This window comes from Equus asinus, chromosome 21, assembly GCF_041296235.1.
Source record: "Equus asinus isolate D_3611 breed Donkey chromosome 21, EquAss-T2T_v2, whole genome shotgun sequence".
NCBI classification, from domain to species: Eukaryota; Metazoa; Chordata; class Mammalia; order Perissodactyla; family Equidae; genus Equus; species Equus asinus.
The window spans coordinates 32,066,193-32,091,615 of NC_091810.1; the positions used below are offsets into that span (position 1 = coordinate 32,066,193).

The window sequence follows — 25,423 nt, forward strand, 5'->3', positions numbered from 1 at the left end:
CCTTCCTGAATGGTCCTCCTTTCTTCTCCTGTTTGCTATACTACACTCAGCATCAGATCAAGTTGAAATTTCTGCCCTGCCACTTATTGGCTGTTTCGAGTTAACTTCTGGAGTTTCTTCATCTTGTAAAGAAAACACAATAAAACACTCCTGAATCTCAGAACTGTGCTGGAGGATAAATGCCTGAATGGGACAGGCTCTTCCTCTCCTTTCTCTCTTCTCTCTCATTCTTTCTCTCTTTCTTTCTCTCTCACTATCTTTCCTTCCTTCCTTCCTCTCTCTCTCTCTCTCTGTCTCTCTCTCTCTCTCTCTCTCTCTCTGTCTCTCTCTCGCGTTCAAGTGCAGACACACCAGGTTTGCAGAATCTCAGATCAAGTCGTTAGCCAGACCCATTCCCATCCCTGGTCAGATTCCGTGCCTCCCGCAGCCGCTGGTGCCTCATTCCCTTTATTCTAAGGGCAGTCGGGTCTTGGGATGCTTGAAGCCTGGGAGGCGGAATCAAGTCCCTCCCAGCGCTTTTCTGAGTCGGAGGGAGAGATGGAGAGGCGCGGGCGCTGGACCCCCCTCCCTTTCCCCCACTCCTGGCAGGGCCTGCAGCGCCAGCCGCTCCGCGCCCCTTGGCACCGGCGCCTTTTCTCTGTCGGGGAAGGCGAGCCCAACCCGCAGTCGCGCGGCGGGGGCCGAGGGAGCCCCCTCCTTTCCTCCCGCTCCCCCTCCCCTTCCTCCCCTCCCGATACAATGACTGGGCCGGAACAGCGCATCAGCCGAGTCTCATTGGCAGCGGCCGCCCCAGCCCCCGGAGAGGCGGCGGGCGGGGGCAGCTGGGGAGAGAGGAGCCCAGAGCGGGGCTGACAGCGAGAGGAGGCAGGCAGGACGGAAGGACGGAAGGACGCGAGGAAGGCGGCTCGGGGCACAACTGTAAGTGTGGATCAAAGCGAGGACGCGCGACGAGCGGCGGCGGGGGCGACGAGCGGCCCTGGGCAGGGGGATGCGGCGGGCGCTGGCTGCCCAGCGCGCCGGGGAGTCGGGCTGCGCGGCTCACGTGCTGAGCAGGAACCCCAGCAGAGAGGAGAACGAAGAGGAAGGCAACCGCCGGGAAAGGCGCTGCGCTGAACGGAGTTGCAGGGCTGGCGCAGAGCCGGGTCCCCACGTCCCGCGCAGTGAGCAGCCGAGACAATAAAGTAGCGGTCGACGACCCCCGAGCGCCCGAGGGAGGAGGCAGCAGAGCAGGTAGGTGGGCGGCTGCCCTGGGTGTCTCCAGCACGCTACGGGGGCGCGACCGTGAGACGCGGCCAGAGCGGGCGCTCCTTTGCGCCCCGGGCGCAGCGCGCGCGTCTGGGGACCCCCAGTGGAGGTGCGGGTCCCGGGCGCTCCTGCGAGCAGGAAACCACGCCCCACGGCTCCGGCGCTGCCTGCAGCCTCCGCTGGAGTCCCTCCGGCTCTTGGCGCGTCGCTTTGGTCGCTTTGGTGGTGTGGAGGCAGGAAGTTTGGCGGTTTCGAGGCGTTGGCGCTGGTGGGGTTTGCAAAAATGCCGCCAAGGGACCATGTGCGCTGGTGCCGCGCGTTCGTGGGAAGTGGGGAGAAATGCTGATGAATCCCAGATCCGGCTGCCCAGAGACACTTTCAAAAAGCAGGGAACGGAGTGGGGGAAATTTCTTGCGTTAGCTGAGGATACTATGGGTTGGGTTTGGATGCCCTTTTTAAATAGGTGTGTCAGAGCCTCGCTGCTCCTCTGTTGGAGAAGCTGTGTGCGTGTGCATTGCTCCCTGTCTATTTCCTGGAGTATTTCACTTTTCATTTTCATCTGGGGAAGGAAAAACAAAGGTGATATTTTGAGAAATGCCATTCGGTCTGGACTAGACGATAAAGTCTTCCTTTGCATTGAATGTCCTTTGCTCTGAACGATACTATTGAGCAGTGCCTGGGCTCGTTCACAAAAGGGGTGAGAGCTTGTGTTAAGTCTTACCCGGGGCTGGGAAAGCAGCCGCAGGAGGAGGTCTCTCGCTCTCCTTTGTGTGGCCGCTTCCCTCCAGATGTGAGAGGGTTGGGCTGGGCGCTCCTGGGTGGGGTAATAATTATCCTGAACATTCCTGCGATCTGCTAGGACTTGTAAACATACCAGAGCTAACTCTTCTGAACTTTGCGAACCGACTTGGTCTGCTTCTTGGTACCCAGACAGCTGCTTCTGGAAGGTGGCCCCTACGGGAAGAAAGACCCCAGAGTGCTGACAGCAGCAGTCTTTCCGGAAAGCTGGTTGATCCTTCAAGGTTAGCTAGTGTTTGCCCCAGAAACTTACCAACCAATTTGGAGGACGTGTACAAGATTTTGGCTCAATCCCTGACATGCTGTTTCCTGTCCTAGAGAGAATGGATCTGTGGGACTTCCACATCAGATGTCTAGAGGGCCTTACTTAACCTCATCAGGTTGCGCTTTCATCCGCCATACACAGACCGTTAAGAATGAGGTTGAGAGCGCTTGCTGTGTGTCAGACACCCCACTAGTCACTTTTTGGGCATCCTAAGCAGTCCATAGAGTGGTAAACTGAGTCCTAGGGGGAGGTTAAGTAACTCGCCGTAAGTCACACCGCCAATCTGGGGTTTATGCGAGGTCTGATTACAGACACTGGGCTCAACCAAGACAGTGCCTGTAAAAGGGATGTGCTCTGGTGGCATTGATGATGATGAAGGAAATAATAAGAACAAACAATAACTACCTCATATATTTTTTCATAAGATTAAATAAGACGATGTTTAAAAGAGTGACTGACGCAAAGTAAACAGTGTATATTTTGATCTCTAAATTAAATGTCACAAATGAGGTGCTGGGTATATTGATGATTCTATAATTCTTTCTTCTTTTTTGTATATCTCAAAATTTTGTAATAAAAAGTAAAGTGCACGCACATGCATCTTTTGAACAGTGCTTACGTTTCCTAAAAGAAGGCCAGAAGAATTCAGGCAGTTCCAAGGACATGAACAGGAGAAATTTATCTCATCTTTATGACGTCTGCAAGTATTAACCAAATACTTTATTTGCTTAAATTTAGTAATGCAGGTGGAATGTATTTGAACAATATGATGATGGGAAATGAAGATATCTATCTAAAGTACTATTATAGTGAGGTGTGGTTTTCATCCTCTCTGGAAAAGTTCTCAGAAGTCACTTCTCCTGGGTGTGAAAGTGATTGTCTTAAACTTCACTCTGTTTTAAAATGAATAAATGTTCATCTTAGTGGCGGAAAAGTTCATGGGCTTCCTAAACAGGCAGCAACTGCGCTTGAGCCTAAAAATCTAGAAAAGTGTGGGAGGAGTTCATTCTCCAGCCCTCCCAGAGGGGAAAAGCAGCTAAACTTTTCTCAGTATTGTTTACTGTCCCTGGCCTCTATTTCCAGCAAGGCTTAGAATCCTAGTTCTCCTTTTGATTCCACAGATTTAATCAAGACTCTGCAGTGCTTTCGAGCAGACAAAAAGGAAGTTTTGGCTAACTGACAATACAAATAAGGTACATGGAAAACAGTTAAAAATACCCTGACTGTCCTATCCAGCCCGCAGTAATTGTCTGAAATTTCAGGAACTCTTCATAGTTATTACACACATAAGTAAAGGCTTGAGGCTTATACTGCAAGTGATCTCTCTCTCTCTCTCTCTTCCTCTCCATCCTTCTGCTCTCTCTCCCTCCCTCCCTTCTCCTTTGCTCCCTCCTTCTCTATCTCTCCTCCTCTCTCCTTTTCTCCCTCCCTCTCTCCCTCCACTCTTCTCTCCCTCCCTCCTTCCCCATCTCTCCTCCTCCCTCCCTCTAGATCTGCCCAGAGATCTGATCTTATCAGGAAGGCACTATTTTTACATACTCTGCTACTGCTGAGATTCACTGAAATTACTATCTTCAGCCTATATATAAATAAATCATGTAATTCAGCTCATCAGCAGGACTTAGGTGTCTCTCTCCTTACTTAGGTATCTCTCCTCTCTCTTTTTAGATGTGGTTTTTATTTTGTTTTAGAAGGCGCTTTTTTGGGGGGGTAATTCGTTTATTTCTAGGTCATTAAGATTTTTTTCTCATCTTCTGGTAAATGTGTGCCATGGGCAGTCAGAGAGAAATGGTAAGATGGCAATTTTCTGTTGCTAGATGCTTGATGAAGGGGCCCAACCTTCTATTTTCCTCAATAACCTGATTCACTGAAATTTTTATGTCATTTCTTATCTCCTTCTTCCTGGTGAAATCAATTTTTAACCTAATCTCATAAGACAGTGTTTTTCAAAATAAAGGTCATGAAATCAGTTTAGTGGGTCGCAACCAGTATTTTTTTTTTCAGTATAACAGGACAGAAAATAGCGGCATTATCATTTCTTATTAAGGATTCTGTAATTTCATGAAACTTTGAGTCAGCTCTTTATCTGGGACTGTGCACACATCCTGGGATGCAGTTTAAAATGTAATTCTTACTGTGAGTCGCTGCCAAAAATATTTGAAAGCCACTTCCACAGGGTGTATTTTTATAATTGATAAACACTCGATTTAAATATAATTAGGATATGTGCATATATACATATGTAAATTTTTTTCATATATACAGGTTCAAGTTACATAGATAGGACTGCTGTCAAGAGCATCTTGCTCAGGGCTGAACAATGACTTCAGGATCTGATTTCTTTTTCTTCATCTTCCGCTCTGCCTTCCTCTTCCTCCCTCTGTGTATTGGGTTCCTTGTTGGGCGGCAAGAAGACTGTAGTAGTTACCAGTTTACACAAGTCCAGGTTCAAGTCCAGGAAAAAAGAATAAACCCCCTTCCCCAGTTGTTGAACAAAAAGTCTCAAAACCAGTTCTGACTGGCCTGATTGAGTTGGCTGGAGGAAGCCCTGTGCCAGATGACTTCTGCAGAGGTCAAGGGCTTTGCCCCGAGTTCCGCCCAGACCACGTGGACTGTGTATACCAGAGGGCTGGGCCTCCAGATGAGTTCAGTTGCTGGTCGAAGGGGAAATGGATGTTGAGGAAGTCGAATAAATATTCACCACAATGCACAAGTGCCTATCTCAGTGAAGGCTCATTTCTGTTCTCTTTGATGCCCAATAATGGAGGACGAGTGGAATTATATTCAGGCAAATAGCTTATCAATGTGATGTCTCATGTCTGTAAGGAAAGCCTTAGCTGTCACTTTTAACATGGTCAATATCAGGACTTATGAGATGAAAATGAAGAGCAAGTCAAATTGATAGGGCTTGCTCAACTTTCCAATGACGTTAAGGGGAAAAAGGCAGATATATTGATTGAAAACCTGCTACCTGACCCTAGACCTCTTACAAGGGGTGATGGCGATCCTTTTTGCATTTATGTGCAAATCTTGGAAGGCATTTATTTTAATCAATGTGTTGTGCTAATGTGGTGAAAATAGTTATTTAAATGGTGTCTTTCAACACATTATCTGAAGAATACACCTCCTGAAGGCCCGCTGCTAATAAATTCTCTCCTTGCAACTCTTCAGCCTTGAGGTGTTTATCTCGGTCTGTGTTATTTTGCCTCTGGGAATGTGCTGCTTTTAATTGTCCTCTGTCACTTCATGTACAATTGTCCAGTGGGAAAGGGGGTCCTAATTGTGTGTGGCTGTGAGGGTAGCGTTTACTCACAGCAGAGGTTCCCTAGGAGAGCCATCATGCTGGCTGGCTCAGGTCAATCCCCGTCAATGTCCATGCCTCGAGTTTGGATGATAAATTATATGGTCACCCCTCCTGTAAAGGATATTTTAGGGGGCAATGATTAAGGGTCTATTTAACAGATTAAATTACAAAGAATTCTTTTTACCAGGCATGACTAAATGATAATGTTTAAGGATGCCCACTCATGTGGTAAAAGTGTAAAGGAAAGCAAGAAAATGACTACCAAAAAGGTCAGCCAGGGGTGATTTTGTCTCCCAGGGGACGCTTGTCAATGTCCAGAGAAATTGTTGTTTGTTACCACTTGGAGAAGTAGTGCTACTGGCATCCAGTGAGTGGACACCAGGGATGCTGGTAAACATCCTACAATGCACAGAACAGCCCCCATGGCAAAGAAGGATCAGGCCCCAAATATCGATAGTGCCAAGGGTGAGAAACCCTGGGACAGTGGTTCGTCTGAAGAGGGGGTAAGAAAAGTGTTTAGGAGCTTCTGGGGCGACACAGTATTAGCTACATGGCTGTTAACTTGGAGATAATTATTGAGCTGTGTACTTTATTGTGTTCAACTTTTTAATGTATGTTATGCTTTAAAAAGCATTTAAATAAAATCCTCACCATAACCGAAGGATGGAACTCCTGATGCCTAGTAGTGTCTTGTTCAGATGTGAAGGTTCAATCAATAATAGTAGAACTCATGGTAACGAGCAGCCCACATTCACCAAGTGCTCACTTGTGCTGTGAATTACTCTGCCAAGGTCACATAATATTTGTTGAGTTGGTAAAGTCTGCATGTTGACTAGTATTTTCCAGAAGGGCAGAATGGGTCCTGGTTATGATCACTGACTATGGAGTCAGATGACCTGACCTCAGATCCAACTTTACCACGTACTCTGTGTGTGACTTTGAACCCTTTTTGTGCCTCAGTTTCCTCATCAATAAAATGGGGAGAATAAGAGTTCTGCCTCATCAGATTATTCTGAGGATTAAATGGCAGAATGCAAAGGGTTTCATATAGTGCCTGCTACATAGTAAACACTCCATGAATCTTAGCTATTATTGTTTGTACTTTGTGGAAACTAGGAAAAAAATAATAGCTATATTATTTGTTGAATACTGGTTATGTACCAGATTTTAATCTAAGCATTTTTCAGTTATCATTTTCTTTATTCTTCTAAATCCTGTGATATGAGGGTTATTTTCATTTATTGGTATTATTACCCCTATTTTACAGATAGGGAGAACTGAGACAATGAAATTAGCAAGTAATGGAGCCTTAATTTTAACCCCAAGTCATTCTGACTCCAGAGCATCTGCTCTAGTTTATTACGTCGTATTGTTAGACTTGGAAGGGAACCTTGAGGTCATCTAACCCACTAAATGAGCTCCTAAGAGGCGATGTGACATGGTAAGTTATTAAGGGATGGTGCAGGGCCAGAAACCAGGTTGTCTGCCTCCCACCAGCATCTGTGTTTTGAGGACAAATGCATCCACCCCACAGGGCAGCGGTGCTGGGTGGGAGGAGGCACAGAGCAGGAGCACTGGCTCAGGAGCAGGGCAGATGTCTTCTAATCCAGCTACGAGAAGTCTAGCTCTGTGTTTACTGAAGTGGGGCAGGTGCACTCCCGGTGGTACGTGAGTTAATTTTAGGTGATAAATGGAGAATCATTTTATTGTGATGGTTATTTATTTATTTTAATGTGTACCAAAAATGTATGTTTACTTAGACTTTCAAATCTTCCTGAAGAATACATTCTTTTCTGCCTTGCCAAATAAACAATTAACAGACTGGATATTACTCCTTAGGATGAGGCAAAGAAAGACATAGTATTCATGTTCATTTAAAAATCTATATTAGGTAAAACATAGTAGGGGAGGTATTGAAAAATGGGTAAACCTATGAGGGGAAGATGTGAATGGCTGAAGTCTGGGAAATACTGGATTGTATTGAGCAATGTTTCTTGAACTCTGTGTATTTGAATCACTCGGGGATCAGAGGCTGATTCAGTAGCTTCTGGGGCGGAGCCTGAGAGTCTGTTTCTAACAAGCTCCCAGGTGATGCCCATGATGCTGGTCTGTGGACCACACTTTGCCTAGCAAGGGATCAGAAAACCTAGAAGATTCTTGGACATGTGCTGAGGGCTGTGGAGGATGCACAAAATGTAAGGTAATCCTCTGTCTGCCAGAAGCATCATCTAATTGGGGAGAGAAGATGTGAATGAACGTGGGAGGGGAACTCCTCTATCCGGAGAAAGAGCAGTGGTCGGCCCTGGGGCTGCCGTAGTGGGATGGGAGAGGGGGCGGGTGGGGTGAGATTTCATTTGGGCCTGAAAGATTTGTAACAGCAACCGGAGAGTTCCAGGATACGCTTGATGAGCAGGAAAAAGGGCACAAGTAGTAGGGAAGATTAAAAAAAAAAATGCCTGAAAAGAAACTGAAAAAATGCCTACATGTGCAAAGTGGAGATTTCAGCAACAATATGATCAACACACAGAATCAGTCTGAAACATTTGGTTAGAATAACCTCCCTCTTCAAAGAACAAGCCCCATTGCCTGGTATTAATAGTCTGGATTTATGGAGTCTCTATAAGTGCCAGGCTCTTGCCAAGTGCTTTCCATACAGTATTTCCTTCTGCCTCCAGAATGGCCTACAATAACCCACACTTTACAAAGGGGGATACTGAGACTTGGAGAGGCTATGTGAAAAATCACACAGCTAGTGACAGACCTGGAATTCACACTCAGAGCCTAGTCTGTGCTCTTCCACACCACTCTGCAAGGGACCCTGCCCTTTGTCATCCGTGACAGTCGCAGCCTGAGAGGTTTAGCTTTCTCTCCAGAGAGCATACCTCACAGCAGCTTCTAATGGCCCATCTTGTTTCAGATGAGGCCATTACCCCCTAAAACAGATCCTGAGCTAAGATCCAAAGTTGTCAAGTAGTTTGTCCTTCATCACTATTTATAAAAGATGATATTCCTTTCTGCCTTGCTAAATAAACTTATAACAGACAAGTTTTCGGCATTGTGACCTTACATAAAAAATAAGTTCAAAACTGTCCCGCATCTCCCCAAATAAGCACTAACTGTTTTGTCGCAATGATGAAGTGCTTTCCTTTGGAAATCACCAAGTGGCCTCGACAGACAGTTATTGGAAATAATTATGCCTGCGGCACAGCATGGGGTCCATCACTGCCCCTCCTGATTCTAAAGGTCTTTCTGGAATACCAGCATCCATCTTCCAGCTGGTGCTTATACTAGCCGACAGCATCCGTAGGGGACCCAGCAACGGATGCGGCCTGAGGATTGTTTTCAGGCTTCTCTTGTTGCACCTGACTGAGTCCATCCCATCAATTCAGTCATTGCAAAAGAGCAGGGGTACCATCTGTGTCCTGACCCAGGCGCAAAGCTCACAGAGCCAGCTCTGGTGGCGGTTCATCCAAGTTGAATACTCTGGAAGGATTCTACCAGATAAAGGAAGAGCTGAGGAGAGAGAGGTGGAGAATCAGGAAGGCTGGTTTCTAATCCCATCTCAGCAGCAGACTGACCTGAGCCATATTAATTAGCCCTCTGGGTTGTCAAGTGGGTGGTGACATTTGAGGTCCCTTCCCGCTCTGAACCTTTCTCTGTGCTGTGAACCACCAGAAGTCTGCTCCCTGAACTTTATCTGCACCTGTTGCACTATTCTCACTTTAACTTTTTTTAGAAAGGTCTCAGATAAATAAATGCTTTTAAAACGGCTTCCTTATCAGTAGTGTCGGTGGAACATTTCAGTAAAATTATTTGCCGTGCAGTAAAAATGATATTTGGTGTAACTTGTCATATCAAGTAACCCTTCAGTATTTAGACGAACCTCGAAACATTAGGATAGAGTGGGGTTTTTTGATAAAGCGGGAAAGATAAGGGTATTTGAGGTCATCACAAATGGACTGATTGCATCCATTTAGATGTACCAGTTGAAATGCAGGATCCTCATTAAGTAATGAAAACCATGTGCCCCTGGGACAAGAGAGCCCTATCCCAGAGGGGCCATAAGACTTAAATTGAGGACATATCGTGGTAATTTGCTCCAACTGTGTTAAATTAATTCAATTTGTATTTTGAAGAGAAAAAAGAAGCGTTCTATTTTATGTACCTCTATGTTCCCAGTCTAGCTGTACTTTCACTGCCTAAAAGAATGGGGTGTCCAGTTTACTAGAGGTCAAAAGTTTGATTCAAACAAATTAAGACATCGTTTTTTGCAATGATTCAGCTGCTTGAAACAGTTCGAATCAGGGGTGGTTCTCATTGTCCTTTCTAGCGCTGAGCTGAATGACACTTGGGAAAGCATTCTGGAAGACTGTCATTGATCCTTTTTAGATCTCAGAGAAAAGCTGTGAAAATGATAAAGATGAAACATATTTAAAAATTGACAGTTTGTCAGCAAGTGTTCATGTTATTCGATAGATACTTTCGCTATATAATAAGAGGGGGAAATTGTCTTCTTTCAGAGTATACAATGCAAACGTTTTTTCCACTCCTTATGCAGTTTCATGTATACAGCATTGTCAAGGAATAAAAAATTTGTTTCACTGAGGTGATTTTTCCAGGTAATTAAAGCTTACCTCTGCCTACTCACATTATTTTTTGCTTGAACTGTCTTTGATGAAAACATGGCACACGCTGCCTTACTTTTTTACAGGGAGTATATAAATATGGGTAGATCTTTCCTTGACTTGGGGTCCTCATAATAAACATCACTTTTTGTTCCTCGCCATCATCCTGTTACTCTTTGACAGCTGAATTGTGTGAAGCTGAGGGCTTCTGTACAAATAATCACAGATTTTTATTCTTTTGTAGTTACCATTACTCTTTTTTTTTAACTTTTCTTTTTCTTCTCCCCAAACCCCCTAGTACATAGTTGTATACTGTAGTTGTAGGTCCTTCTGGTTCTGCTATGTGGGATGCCGCCACAGCATGGCTTGATGAGTGGTGCTAGGTCTGTGCCACGGATGCAAACCAGCAAAACCCTGGGCCACCAAAGTGGAGCACATGAACTCAACCACTCCACCATGGGGCCGGCCCCCTACCGTTATTCTTAATAATAGGGCTCCTCTGAGTAGTTAACAAATCCCAGGCAGGTGTTAAGAACTTCATATACATTATAATCTTTGCTAATCTGCCCAACCCCCACCCCCAAGAGATGAGATTATTCATCCTATTTTACAGGTGAGAAAATTGAGATTTAAGAACTCAGTCACAAGTGGTAGAGCTGGGATTCAAACCTGGGTCTCTAAGAAGGTGCCTGTTGATAGCTACTCCAAGATTTGCCTCTTCTTGCTCTGTTTCTCCTTTCTGCATATTTCTGTTTATCCCCTTGCTTTAAAAACCTTCACTCAGATAAGGGTCCAAGATTAAGCCTGTGCCTCTTTTACGAAGCATGTTTTGGTATCTTTTTCCTTACATGTGGTTCTAGGGCTTTTTTTGTTGTTGTTGTTTTTTTGCTGATTCCTAGGTTGCCAGACATCTTCTGCACAGTTGCAGTTTCTGGAAGTCTAACCTGTGAATTCATCACTGTATATGCTAGGACTTTGGGGGGATTATAGGATTTTCTGTGTTATGATTAAGCAGCAGCATCTAGAAACCTGCAGTCAGAAGAATGCATAGCAAGTCTGTAATGCAGGGGTCAGCAAACTTTCTGTGAAGGGCCAGCTTCTAAATATATTAGGCTTTGCGGGCCATATGGTCTGTGTTGCAGCTACTCAGTTCTGTCTTTGTAGGACAAGAGCAGCCACAGAGAGTACATAAAATAATGGATAAGGCTGTATTCCAGTAAAACTTTATTTACAAAAACAAGCAACGGGCAGGAATTGCCCACAGGCCTGTAGTTTGCCAACTCCTGTTATAATGGTAAAAAAGCACCACTTTTTTTAGTATTTAAAAAGCCTAACTAGGTAGTTCGTTCCAAGGCAGTGCAGAATAGTAGTTAGACCTGTGGCCTCTGGAGACAACTGCCTGGATTTGTCTCCTGGCTCTGCCACTAACTACTCTAACTTGGGTAAGTATCTCACCTCTTGTGTCTCAGTTTTCTGTCTTTGAGATTGGGAAAATAATAGTCCTTACCTTATTGAGTTGTTTTGAGAATTAAAGGAACTATTTGTGAAGTATTTAGAAGGGTGCCCAGGATGAAATAAGCGCTATGTAACTTTTTGTGAAGTTAAGAATTGTAATGAATCCAATTTCCAGTGAGACAAAATATTGCAATGTGTTGATGGAAAGCACGACAACTCCCTTTGCTCTGGGTGGCGTGGAGGGAGCGAGAAGGCCCCTGCCTGTTATGGATGGTCGTGCAGTAGTGCAGAGGTTTGCTAGTGAAGACAGCACAGTGGGTTAGAAAGGCCCTGACCTGGGAGTTATGGGGAACTGGGTTTAACAGCTCAGACAGCCTATAGCTTGCAGTGTGCTCTTAAGCGAGTCACTTCCCTCTAGGGCCTTGGCTTCCTCAAAATAAGGGGGTTCACCTGGGTTAGTGGATGCAAACTGGTTGTTTGCAGGCTGAATTCTGCCTACAGAGAGCTCAGTTTGCCCCTAGATATTTTAAAATATTTGAATTAATCATTAGCAAGTAGGAATCAGGAGATTCCATAAAAATTCTGGACTCGTGGTTTCTGTTAAAAATTCGGAAGCTCTAACAACACTGGCTGCACTGCCGCATGGTCAAAGTTGACTACCCCTGAGCAATGGCGGCCCATGGGCTCTGTCAGTTATTGATGGGTGCCCAGCCTGTGTCCTTGCTTTTGCCACTCCAGTGCAGACCAGCTTGACTTCCCTCTGCCAGCATCTGCCTTCATTTGTCTGAGGACTTTCTCTCACTGTGGAAGTGGTGGGTTGGAAGTGCTGGGGAATTAACACTCACCCTTCCAATGATGAAGGGTTTAGCATATAGACGCCGGAGCTCCCTTGCCCAGGTGGTGGGATAACTAAGGTGTATATTCTGCACCATTTTCGAGAGTTTCCCCGTGGAGTTAAACTCCAGTCACACACGGTGATAGTTGACTTAATAGGACACTCTTTTTTTGGTGGCCTTTACTTTCTTGTCTCATTTCCTGCTTTCCTACTAGTGTTCCCTGGGATGGCCTCTCAGAAAATGCCTTACACTTGAATCCTTGTCCAAGGTTGGCTTCTGGAGGAAATCAGATTAAGAAAACCATAGTCCCTACCACGGAAGCCAAATTTGAATTGCCCTTGTTTTTCATCATGCTTGGGGAGTTTTTTCTTGGGTAGAGAAATAGTTGTCCATCCCATGCCTAAAAGAGGGAAGATAAAGGACTGCATGGGCTGTGGGTTTCTAGAAGAATGGGAGTATTTTCCTTCTGAAAGGAGAGAATAGGTGGAAAGCTTTTGTGCAGTTGACCTTCTTTGCTTATTGAAGTGTTGTCCATATAGGTGGCTGAATTGATGATTCCTCAATACAAGAGCCTTATGGATTCTTAAAGCGGGGACTCTTTTAGGGGGTTATTTTGTGAGAAGCAATCAAAATCCCTCCAGTGTGATTGATGGATTGTTTTAACCTGCCTGAGGAGATTTCAGAATCCAATTTGCTTTCTAATAGCGTGACCAACCATCCTGGTTTGCCCAGGGCTGAGAAATTTCCTGGGAGGAAGGACTCTTAGTACTAAAACTGGGAAAGTCCAGGGCGAACTGGGGTGAACTGGTCATCCTGCTCTAGCTGCCGGTGGCACATAGGACCTTTCAAATTCCAACCCCTGAGAGATCACGTCCTCCCAATATATATGTATTTCAAAATAATATTATACTTTTAAAATCACCCCAAACTTAAATGCATGCTGAAATACATAGCTTCTTTCTTGATTTCTAATTATAAAAGTCTGAGTAAGTTTAATAGCATGACTTCAGTTTTCCTTTTAGTCTGTGCTTCTGTTTTGCTGCTGTTTGCACTTGGCTGGCTGTGGGCTAACACAACACTGTTAGTTAAGGGAATGAAGTTGGAAATGTTCAGTCCCTCTTCCCTTTCATGGCCTCCACTCAGTCAGTGGAGCAGGGGCTCAGCAAGGTTGCACCCCACATTTGAAGCTCTGGGTGCTCTCCTCAAAGATGAGCAGGGAAACTAGAAAGGATGCCTTACCTCTGTTCAAGGATAAAACCCTTAAATGTGCATTTGCTCTGCCCTGGGTTACCTGTCATTTTTCTTCTCCTGGGTGTTACTCTATTTTTAGTGACATTGCATTTTAATGAGATATGAACTTGTGAAAGCTTTGCACCCAAATTAGAAGAGTGTGTCACAGCTGGATGAGGGAGACAGAGAGCCATGCCTCAGGACTGAGAACATAAATAGCAAAGGGTGTGAATGACGCCAGAATGTGGGGATCTCTGAGAATCAGAAAGCAGATGTGTCTACACAGCACAATGTGAAAGGAAGATCTGGGGATTTGAAGTTTAAAATGATTTTGTTTATCAAACCAGGCAATTTAGATCCTGGAGTAAATATGTGGGGCTCAATAGAAAAGTTATAAGTAGATTTGGAACCAGAAAGATATTTGTGTTTGAATCCAAGATCTGTCACTTAACGTTTATAACCTTGTACAGGTCAGGAAACCTTCCTGAGCCTCAGTTTCCTCATTCGTAAAATGGAGATGATAAGGAATGGGGTGGGGGACCCCCAAAAAGTCTGCTGTCAATCCAGCTACCACAGTGGGCTGGTAGAGTTTCATCCCACTTGGGAGACCTGGGAACCAGCATAAGCTGACCACTCCGGATTGGTAGCTGGCAGGTTTAACAAGCAAGGGTAGCCGCAAGAAGTAGATTTCTGCGCCCACTTGCCAGAATCTTAAAAGTTTATATAGAGGCCCTAAGGGGGTTCAGTCACACATCGAGTCCAGATAGTCTCAACAGCACATTGCTCTCTCATGGCTGCATCCTTGAAATGGCTCCTAGTGTGGAGATGGTGGGCAGAACATACATTCCCAGGACAGGGAGAGGGGTAAGGAGTCTCCGATTGCCTGGGTCCAGCTTGCTGGTCAACTGGCAGTCATGTCCTCTCAATGACCTGCCCCACACCAGGGAATTGCAGAGCATCAAGGTGGAAGGGGTTTGGGTCTGTCTACCTCTGTGTGGAGCAGAGCTGTACTACCAGCCCCTACTCCCTGCCAGACCACCCTCTACTTGGACTTGGACTTGGACTCAAGACAGAACTAATCTAAACCACTCTTACTTGGTCTCTGTTAAAACCAAGAACCTATAGACTAACTCATATGAAGTTTAGCCTGTGGCTTAGCCTCAGCCAGTTGGGAGTTACTGGAAGGATCATGGGAGTTGGAGCCAGGAAGACCTGGGTTTAATCCTAGCTCTGCCACTTGCTAACTGGATGATGTTGAACAAGAAACGAGTCTAAACCTCTTCTGAAACTGTGGCATGTGTAACCATAGTTAATGCTCTGAAGCAGGCATCTGGGGGTAAAATGCCCAGCACAATGCTTGGCACATAGTCAGCAATCAGTGAAAGATGGCTATTTATGTTGTTCAAATAATTATTTAGTCATTCACAATGCTGAGTTGTTACTGACCAAATCACACCAACTTATACCAACTGGCTCTGAGGCCTGGAATTAGTTTTGCTAATTTCTGAATGGTGTGGGTGATCCATAGTAAGTTAGCAGGTTGGCAGAAACCATGTGTTTCCCTCAGACCACTGTAAGTGGCAAGCGTTTACTTATCTCAAGTAAAGGATATAGTCCAATTAGTGGGGCAAAGGATATGTCTGATGATACAGTAGACAGGCTCCCTGGGGTGTTGCCTTCTGATCCCTCACAATGGCCCACCCTGGGTAGGGGTGTGAGGCTGGGTGACCTAGCTAGTTAGGGGAGAACTGAATATCTTCATAAGCAGCACTTTTCCCTTGCTAACTTGGGAAGCCACATCTTTACCATCATTGCCAACTACTATTGGTCTACCTGATACCCACTTCCTCCATTCTTAGTAACAGAACCCCAATTTTGTTTGAGGTAGTAGTGTGCTTTGCCAAAAGACTACATGATCTGATTCACACTTTTTAAAAAAGTCACATGGAATATTTACTAGGTGGGGAATGTTGAATAAAAGCAGCAGGTTACCTAGGAAGTTGTGCCCATGCTTCAGGCAAGTGCTCATGGTGGCTTGAACTGGGCAAAACATGCTTTGGGCAAACCTATTAAGATAGAGAGATACAGATGGAGTGAGGAAGACAGGACTCCTGGGGCCAAAGAAATCAACATAAAGACTGATGGAAGAGGCTGCCAGGAAGTTCATTGTGTCATGAAGCCCACTCAGGGTCTCCTTAGAGGCAGAAATCAAAGTACCTTCCTCAGCAACAGGGCCTGGCCAGACCCCAAGAGTGGGTGAGCATCTGCTATGTGAGAGGGTGGAGCAGCCGCCGCTGGGTCCCGCTCACTGCCCGTGAGAGGATTAGGCAGTGGGTATGGAAAGGGGCTGGCCTTCCCACACAACCAGCAGCAACTGCATCTAAGTCATCACTCTCAAGCTTCACTCCGAGAAACTTAAGCGGAACTGGAAGTGCTGGTAAAATACGTGCTCACTCCAGATGGAACTAAGGGTATTCTCATGGGAATAACTAGAGCAAAGCAAAAAAGTGAGAGTGCTAAGGGCCTGAACAAGCTTCATTTACATTCCAGGTAAGACCAAGTCTAATATTTTCCTGTCTTTAATTCTTCCCTTTCGTCATTATTGCGGGTTGTCTGTCTTAGCTTGAGCTTCCGCCTATAGCAGAGCTGGAGACAAGGGCTGGGGTGCCCGTGGTTTATTTTGGGAACAAATCCCAAGGAGCAGGAGTGGGATTGTGTAAACAGGGAAGAAGGATGCAGATCACTACTGGTGAGCACCTGGACCTCAATCCCACTGGGGACTCTCTGAGACGCCATAGAAAATGCACCTTAGAATTTTCTACCTACGGGAAGGAAAAGGGGAGTATTTTCCATGGACTCTTGTCCCCCTCTTGGTCAAGGGTGCTTCATGGGTGTCAGCTCCCTCACACTTCCAGCTTTGCTCATGCCTCACACTCTGTGGCTCCTGGCAGGCATCCCCCTCCCCGAGGCCCCAGGGCAAAAAGCCCAAAGCTTGTTCCCTGTAGACTTGTTTGTTAAATACTCTTTTAAAATGCTGGGGTTTAAATCTAGAAATGTTGGAGAAGCCAGCCAGAGAGAAAAATGGTCTAGTTAGTGAAAATAGAAGGTGGCAGCCAAAGAGCCAGATAGATCCCTGAGGCATGAGGCGGGATAGAAGGTTGCCTGTGGGAAGAGGTAAGAGGAAGCTGTTGTTCAACAGAGGGTTTCCTGATTGTTGGCCAGACTGCTCTGTCTCTCTCTCGCTGTCTCTTTCTCTCACATACACACATACACACACTACACTAGCCAAATTGAAAGACTTTGGATCCCCAAATACGCCAGACTCTCTTGACTTAGGTCCTTTGCACAGCCTCTCCTCCCGGCCCCTCCCAGCCATAAATACATACCCACTTTGCTTGGCTAATCCTCACTCATCTCTGAAGACCCACATCTCACTTTATCTATTGGCTTTCCTTAATGCCCCAAATTTGGCAGTGTGCACTGTCTTAATTAGAGCTTTTTGATTCTAAGAGCCAGACCTCTGCCAAAGAGGTTTAAGTTAAAAACAAACCAATGGATGTAGGGTAGTGTTTCTCAGAATGTAATCCACAGACTGCTTACATCAGGATCACCAGAGTGCTTGTTGTAAGTACCCATCCCTGCACCGGGCTCATACCTGCTCTACCAGGAGTCTGAGGAACTGGTGTAGAAATAAGCAGCCCACGTGATTCTTCTGCTCATTCATGTTTGGGAACCACTGCTCCAGGAGACTCTCCCAGTGCTCTTTGCAGAGAGAACATACGGCCAGAGGAACCAGAACCTTGTCAGGCATCTCCCTAGATCTACAGGAGCTTGGTCTCTAGTTTCCCCGCTGGTCTTCTTAGTTACCCTCCGTTGCTTACACACAGCTCCCTCAGTCCTCATCTCTATAGCTCCCACGGCTACTTGGCTCAGCTGCAGAATCCCATCGCAAACACCTGGATTGATCCAGCTTGGGTCGGGGGTCACCTTGCTCCAGCCAGCCGTGGCCCAGGGGATGAAAAAGTAGATGGCTCCTGTTGTCACTTTCTCTGCCGTGACTGTGGACCAGGTAGTTTTTTAAGAAAAAGAACAGCAGTGGAGAGAAATTGTTATTTCTAGTAAAATGTCCTGTTGGGTTTCTCCTATCCTACTATTTACTATATAATAATTGGCAGTATACTTCTCAGTATCCACCATTAGACTGGGAGAAATTTCAGGACAAGACCACCATCTTTTCTACCTTATATTCCCAGAACTTATCAGACTAGTTGTCACCAAGAAGGGCTCAATAAATAGTTACTGACAAGATATGTCAAGGCAAATGTGCAGGAGCACAGGATTCCATTATTTTCTAAAAGTTTTAAATCAATTTTATTAAGGCATCATTTACATATAATAAAATACACCCATTTTAAGCAGACAATTGATGAGTTTGACGAATGTATGCCCCAGTGTAACCAAGTGCCAATCGAGGTATAGAATATTTTCATCACCCCAAAAATCTCTTCTTGCAAGGGGCCATTTTTTAATTCTTCTCAATTTGCTTAAGAAAAGGGTAGTCCAGAGATCAGATTCTGGTGGTGGTTCTCAAAGTGTGGTCTCTAAACCAGCAGCATCAGCACCTCCTGGGAACTTGTTAGAAATGCAAATTTTGGGGTCTCACCCCTGACCTACAAAACCAGAAACTCTAGGAGTGGAGCCCAACAGTCTGTATTTTAAGGAGCCTTTCAGGTGATGTTGACAAATGCTTAAGTACAAAAACCACTGCACTAGGTCAACTGGGGTTTCTTAAACATGGCGGCTGGAGTGGAGCCAGATGGATGATCAAGGCACTTGAGAGCCTGCACTGGAATCAAAAGGAGGCACAAATATGGCCTGAGCTGATACAGTTTTTCCTGAGCAAAGGCTAGGTGGGACCCACAGGATGGATTTGAAAGCACAAGGTTGGAGTCAGGAAGACTGGCTCTTTTTACAGCAAGGCATCTGCATTGTCACTGCAAATGTATAGGAGCACATTACTCCTTCACCTGGGGCCTTTGCTAGTTTTGGACTCCTTATGCAATGAGGCCTTCGAAAGGACATTATCTTATGATGAGCTTTGATGGCTGGCCAGTTTTCCTCCCCTGTGGAAACATTCAGGTCATATATCTGATCTTAGTGCTACTTTCATTTAAAATTTTTTTTCCTCTGTTCAAGTCTTTCTTAGCTTTTATGATGTTCATTTTTAAAATTTATGTGTGTGGCTTGGTGCTCTTTTTCCACAAGGTTGCTGGGCTGAACAAATCAACCTGACATAGGGTAGTAGCAGGGCAAGTCATCACAGAGGAAAAGTGGAACGAAAGGAGGGTGTTGTACATACCACGTGCTACCTGAAAAAACAAGAAATAATGCACTTACAAATTCTCACTTCAGGAATGGTGCTGGTTGATGTACAGACTTGGTTGATCCATAGATTTTTGAGGGAGGGAAAGGATGGAAGTATGTGAGTGCTTCAGAGAGACATATGAGCAGAGCAAATAGATGTTAAGAAAGGTTATTTAAAACTTGGAAATAAAGGAAAAAGATTCCTGTGTGTCTTTTCAACACCATACTAGAACACTGTTCAGTCAGGCCTGCCCAGGGGTCTTCCAGCTCTCCAGGGAAAGGTAACTTTGACTCATGATTAACTATTGATTAGAGCTCATGATTCTGTAAAGTTAAATGTTAATTTGTAGGAAACTAAGATCCAAATGCATTCTGTCTAGTAGAGATTATATTAGTTTCCCTTTGCTGCTGTTAAGAAATTACCACAAATTTAGTGCCTTAACACAACACAAATTTGTCATCTCATAATTCCGGACGCCAGTAGTCCTAAATGGGTCTCATTGGGCTAAAGTAAAGAGGTTGACAGGGCTCCATTGCTTTTGGAGTTTCTGGAGAAGAATCCATTCCCTTGTGTTTTTCAGCTTCTAGAAGCTGCCTACAATCCTTGGTTCTTGGCCCCTCTCTCCATCTTCAAAGCTAGCAATGTAGCATCTTCCAATCTCTCTGACTCTGATGCTCTCACCTTCCTCTTTCTCTTGTAAGGACCTTTCTGATGACATTGGCCCACCTGGATAATCCAGGATAATCTCTCCATCACAAGATCCAAAATTTAATCCCATCTGCAAAGACCCTTTTGCCATGTAAGGTAACATAGTGACAGGTTTCAGGGAGTAGGACATGGATATCTTTAGGGGGCCGTTATTCTGCTTACAACAAAGATGCAAATGATTTCATTCATGAGAGAAGTTAACTCTAAAAGTTATGGTTTAATGCACTGTATGGCATTAACCAGTTTTGTACCTAATTTAGCAATCCACTTTGAATATAAATATATATGTATATATGTATATGTTTGTATATTTGTGTGTATATATGTATAGTGTGTACATATGTATGTATATACATATGTGTTGTATATACATATGAGCAGGAAGAAGGCAAGAGGGTCAGGGTCAGACATCTATACATTTGTGTGTATGCGCCAGTTTCTTGTATTTTCCTTTGAACTATCTTTGTTATCCTTCTGATTTCCTCATTAATTAAATGAATCTTTTGATTCATGTTCTCTATATATTTGTAAGGGAATTATGTTTTTAATATTTTGAAAATTATACTTGACCACAATGATGGGGTATGTCAAAGGCACACAGGAGTCAACAGAAAGAACTCCCAAGGGCCAAAGATGGAATAATTTGAGCAAGAAAATAAATAAAGTAGAATTGGATTATCACCTGAAGTATAAAATTGCCGTGAGTCAGTGATGTAACCAGCATGACTGAATACGGTATCCCTCACTTGCATCCTCCCCTCGGCAGCAACAATTTGAAATCCATCCACAGACAAAAGTGCCTTTGAGGGAGCTGTGGGATACAGCACCATACACCAAGGGACCCGAGAGGAGTCTGCCCACTCATAATTTGGGCAATAGGCAGACAGATCTTGGTCCCAACTGTAGACCCTGCAGTAGCCCATGAACAGACTCCAGTCCCTCTTAGCTGTGGTCTAGGAGCCCCTGGAGAACACTGTTTTCGACAATCACCTACAGATAAGAGAGCGTTTGTGGAAGTCCAAGTTTCCGTTGGAGAAGTTCTAGCACACCGTTGGGGCAAAAAAATGTAATCATGGATGCATTGGAAAGGATCAGAGGAACAGTTTGACTTTACCTGCATCACCACTCCCCTGGGCAGCACAGGTCAGTTCCAAGCAAAACCTCAGCCTGTGATTTCTCCCTCAGGGGAAGTGCCAGTGAGCACCTAGCTTCCCCAGCTCTCTGGGTTGTTGCCAAAGAGGACCATTTCTCTCTCTTCCCATCCAGTGCACTCAGTCATGAGGTGCATGACTCGGGGGTGGGAAGAGGATGGGGGAGTATCAGATAGGACTCTCAGAGGGTGTTAAAGGGATGCAGAGCCTACTAATGTGTCACAGACTCCATAAAGAAATCCACCCCTGAGCCACTGGCAACACTTCACTCACAGATCCCCCTAACTGTCCCATGGACACCCACCCACAGCACTCTGCACACCTCATCTACATCCCTCCACCCCCACCCCTCTGCCACTGTGCCTGGCTTTCCTGTTCACTCCCAACAGTGAGGAGAGTGAGCTTTGGCAGATAGCTAGTGAGCATGCTCAGAAAGCTGGCCTGAATCTGTGAGCCTGAGAGACTACAAATTTGAGCTTTAGCTCTGTCCTTGGGAAAGCAAAAGGGAAGCTATCAGCATTTGGCCTGGAGTAGTCCTGGATCAAGAGAAGGCACACAAGCTTAAGAATTCTCCCGTGACAGAGAGCAAGAAGTGTGGAACAGGCATATCCATAGAAGGTTTGAGAAAGCCTCAGAATCCCTAGCAGGATTGATGGAAGATATTTCTCTCTCAAAGTCAGTTAGTAAAGACTGGAGGAGGTGACTGATCCTAGAGATGTGAAGACAGCAACACAAAACTTCAGGGAATGTGAAAAATCAAGGAAAGATGACACTATCAAGGGTTCACAATAATCTTTCAGTAAACAACCCCAAAGACATGGAGATCTGCAGTTTACCCAATAATAATTCAAAGTAACTGTTTTAAGGAAGCTCAACGAGCTATAAGAAAACACCAAAAGACAGTTTAACAAAATCAGGAAAACTACACATGAACAAAATGAGAAGTTTAACAAAGAGATAGAAATCATAAAAAAGAACTAAATAGAAATTCTGAAACTAAAGATTGCAATTAATGACATGAAAAATGCAGTACAGAGCATCAAGAGCAGAATGCATCAAGCCAAAAAAGAATCTGTTAGTTAGAAGATAGGAACTTTGAAATTATCCAGCCTGGGGACAACAGAAAAAAAAAAATTCAAAGAATGAGAAAAGCCTACAGGATCTATGGGATGCCAACAAAAGAAATAATTTGCAAATTATTGGAGCTCCAAAAGGAGAAGAGAAGGAGAAGGGGGCAGAAAGCTTATTTAAAGAAATAATGGCTGCGAATTTCCCAAATCTGGGGAGAAATTTGGATATCCAAGTTCATGAAGCTCATAGGTTACGGAACAACTTCAATTTAAAAAGATCCTCTCCAAGACACATTATAATAAAACTGTCAAAATCAAAGACAGAGAGAATCTTAAAAGCAGCAAGAGAAAAGAAGCTCATAACTTATAAGAGAATCCCGTAAGGCTATCAGCAGATTTCTCAGTAGAAACCTTGCAGGCCAGGAGAGAGTGGGATGACATATTCAAAGTGGTGAAAGAATAAAACTGCCAACCAAGAATATTCTATATGGCAAAGTTGACCCTCAGAAGTGAAGGAGAGATAAAGACTTTCCCAGACAAACCAACCTGAGAGAGGTCCTCACCACCAGACCTGCCTTACAAGAAATGCTGAAAGGAGTTCTTCAAGCTGAAATGAAAAGACACTAATTAGTAAAATGAATATATGAAAATACACAACACGCTAGTAAAGGTAAGTATATGGTCAAATTCATTGTACTCTAATACTGTAATAGAATGGTGTGTCAAACACTTAACTCTAGTATAAAGGGTAAAAGACGAAAGTATTAAAAACAGCTATAGCTACAATACTTGTCAGTGAATACATAATAGAAAAAGAGGTAAACTGTGACATTAAAAACATAAAAGAGGGGAATAAAAGGGTAGAGTTTGTGTATGCCATCAAAGTTAAGTTGTTATCAAGATAAAATAGACTGTTTTATCTATAAGGTGTTTTACATGAGCCTCACAGTAACCACAAAGCAAAATGTATAGTAGATACACAAAGCCTAAGAGAAGGGAATCAAAGCCTAGCACTATGGAAAAATCATCAGTTCACAAAGGAAGGCAGCAAGAGAGGGAGAAAGGAACAAGGGAACTATAAAACAGCCAGAAAGCAATTAATTAGATACCATTAGAGTCCTTACCTATCAATAATTACTCTTAATGTAAATGGATTATATTCTCCAATCAAAAGGCATAGAGTGGCTAGTTGGATTAAAAAAAACAAGACCCAACGATATGCTGCCTATGAGAGACTCACTTCAGGTTCAATGATGCATAGGCTCAAAATGAAGGGATGGAAAAAGATATTCCATACAAGCGAAAACCAAAAGAGAGCAGGGGTAACTATATTTATATTAAGCAAAATAGACTTTAAGCCAAGTCAAAAACAAGAGACAAACTTTAAGCCAAACAAGATACAGACTGTACAAGAGACAAGGTCATCATATAACAATAAAGGGATCAATTCATCAAGAGGTTATAACAATCATAAATATATACGCACCCAACATTGGAGCACCTAAGTCTATTAAGCAAATACTAACAGATCTGCAGGGAGAAATAGATAACAATACAATAATAGCAGGAGACTTCAATACCCCACTTTCAACAATAGATAGATCATCCAGACAGAAAATCAATAAGGAAATGTTGGACTCAACTATACTGTAGACCAAATGGACCTAACAGATACGTACATAACATTCTGTCCAACAGGAGCAGAATACACATTCTTCTCAAATGCGCATGGATGATTCTCCAGAATAAATCATATGATAGGTCACAAAACAAGTCTTAGCAAATTTAAGAGAATTGAAATCATACCAACTATCTTTTCTGACCACAATGGTCAGAAACTAGAAATCAATAGCAGGAGGAAAACTGGAAAATTCACAAATATGTGGAAATTGAACAGCACACTCCTGAATAATTAATGTGTCAAAGAAGAACTAAAAGAGAAATCAAAAATATCTGGAAACAAATGATAATGAAAACATAACATACTAAAACTTATGGGGTGCAGCAAAAGCAGTTCTAAGGGGGAAGTTGATAGTGATAAATGCCTACATTAAGAAAAAAAGAAAGATCTAAAATAAACGACCTGACTTTCCACCTCAAGGAATAGAAAAAGAACAACAAACTAAGCCCAAACTTAGCTGAAGCAAGGCAATAACAAAGACCAGAGAAGAAATAAACAAAATAGAAACCAGAAGAACAATAAAAAAGATCAACAGAACTAAGAGCTGGCTTTTGAAAAAGATAAACAAAATTAACAAACTTTTAACTAGACTAACTAAGGAAAAAAGGGAGAAGACTCAAATAACTAAAATAAGAAATGAAAGAGGATGTTACAACTGATACCATAGAAATGCAAAGATCATGAGACTACTATGAACAATTACATGCCAACAAATTGGATGAACTAGAAGAAATGGATAAATTCCTAAAAGCATACAACCTACCAAAACTGAATCATGAAGAATTATAAAATTGGAACAGACCAATAGTGAGTAAGGAGATCAAATTAGTAATCAAAAACCTCTCAATAAAGAGAAGCTGAGGACCAGATGGTTTCCCTGGTGAAGTCTATTAAATGTTTAAAGAATAATTAATGCCAGACCTTCTCAAAAACTTCCAAAAAATTGAAGAGAAGGGAACACTCTCAAACTCATTTTACAGTGCCAGCATACCCTGATACCAAAGCCAAATCAGGACAGTACAAGAAAAGAAAACTACAGGCCAATAACCCTGGTGAATATAGATGCAAAAATTCTCAACAAAATGTCTGCAAACTGAATTCAATAGCACATTAAAAGGATCACATTGAAAGGACCCACCATGATCAATTGGGATTTATTTTTTGGCATGCAAAGATGGTTCAACATATGCAAATCAATAGATGTGATATATCACATTAATAGAATGAAGGATAATAATTATTTGATCATCTCAATAGATGCAGAAAAAGCATTTGACAAAATACAGCATTCTTTCCTGATAAAAGCTGAACAAATTGGGTATAGAAGGAACATACCTCAACATAATAAAGGCCATGTATGACAAGTCCACAGCTGACATCATACTCAATGGTGGAAGATTGAAAGCTTTTCCTCTAAGATCAGGAACAAGACAAGGGTGCCCGCTCTAACCACTCTTAATCAACATACTACTAAAAGTCCTAGCAAGAGCAATCAGCCAAGAAAAAGAAATAAAAGGCATCCAGGTCAGAAATGAAAAAGTAAAGTTGTCTTTGTTTGTAGATGATATGATCTTATATATAGAAAATTCTGAAGACTCCACAAAAAAACAAGTCAACAAATTCAGTAAGGTTGCAGAATACAAAATCAACATATGGAAATTAATTGTGTTTCTATAGACTAACAACGAAA

The 25,423-nt window shown here is 43.5% G+C and overlaps 1 protein-coding gene across 4 annotated transcripts in view; it reads left to right on the forward strand.

The window, feature by feature from the left end:
- Window positions 1-803: 803 nt before the first annotated feature.
- Window positions 804-25,423, forward strand: part of FRMD4B (FERM domain containing 4B) — a 307,930-nt gene continuing 283,310 nt past the window's right edge. The window contains exon 1 of one of the 4 annotated variants that reach the window (XM_014836092.3): window positions 804-1,230. The gene's annotated coding sequence lies outside the window, so the exon portion shown is untranslated. The remainder of the gene's footprint in view (window positions 1,231-25,423) is intronic. The other 3 variants (XM_070492244.1, XM_070492242.1, XM_070492243.1) reach the window with 3 other exon arrangements.